Genomic DNA, 1,163 nt, shown 5'->3' with positions numbered 1-1,163 from the left:
AGTAGAGACGGGGTTTCACCATGTTGACCAGGATGGTCTCGATCTCTTGACCTCGTGATCCACCCGCCTCGGCCTCCCAAAGTGCTGGGATTACAGGCTTGAGCCACCGCGCCTGGCCTAATTTTTGTATTTTATGTAGAGATAGGGTCTTGCTGTGTTGCCCAGGCTGGTCTCAAACTTCTGCGCTCGGGTGATTCACCCACCTCAGCCTCCCAAAGTGCTGGGATTACGGGAGTGAGCTACTACACTTAGCCCTTACATTTAATTTTTATTGAGTTATAATTGATATTCAATAGAATGCACAGATATTAAGCATTCAGCTCAATGGATTTTGACACTTGTACACACCCTAACCAAGAGATAGAACATTTTCATCATCACCCCAGAAAGTTTCCTTGATTTATGCTCGTTTCTAATTCATTTCCCTCATCACTGGAAATTACTTTCTGATTTTTTTTTTTTTTTTTGAGACAGAGTCTCACTCTGTCACCCAGGCTAGAGTGCAGTGCAGTGGTGCAATCTCGGATCACTGCACTTTCCACCTCCTGGGTTCAAGTGATTCTCCTGCCTCAGCTTCCTGAGTAGCTGGGATTAGAGGCACCCACCAGTGCGCCTGGCTAATTGTTGTATTTTTATTAGAGATGGGGTTTCACCATCTTGGCCAGGCTGGTCTTGAACTCCTGACTTCGTGATCCACCTGCCTCAGCCTCCCAAAGTGCTGGGATTACAGGCGTGAGCCACTGCACCTGGCCACTACTTACAGTTTGATTATCCATTTTCTTATTGATGGATGCTTTCATCATTTCAAATTTGGTGTTATTATAAAGTTGACAGCAATATTTATTTTCACTAGTTCCAAACTGGAAACACCCCAAATATCCATCAATAGAGGGTTGGATAAACTGTGGTATTATAGAGCACAAAAATAAATGGCCTACTGCTGTGTGAACAACATAGGTGACCTCTTCACAACAATGCATAGCTAAAGAAGCCAGATGCACATTAATCGGGTATGCTGGTGCAAGCCTGTAGCCCTAGCTACTTGAGAGATCAAGGTGGGAAGATCCTTGAGGCCAGGAGGTCAAGGCTGCAGTGAACTATGATTGCACTGCTGCACTCCAGCCTGGGTGACAGAGCAAGAGACCCTGCCTCTTAAAAAAAAA

The sequence above is a fragment of the Cebus imitator genome, unplaced genomic scaffold (genome assembly GCF_001604975.1).
Source record: "Cebus imitator isolate Cc_AM_T3 unplaced genomic scaffold, Cebus_imitator-1.0 Scaffold87, whole genome shotgun sequence".
Classification (NCBI taxonomy): domain Eukaryota; kingdom Metazoa; phylum Chordata; class Mammalia; order Primates; family Cebidae; genus Cebus; species Cebus imitator.
The sequence above is the reverse complement of the archived record's forward strand: the minus strand, read 5'-3'. Positions refer to the sequence as shown.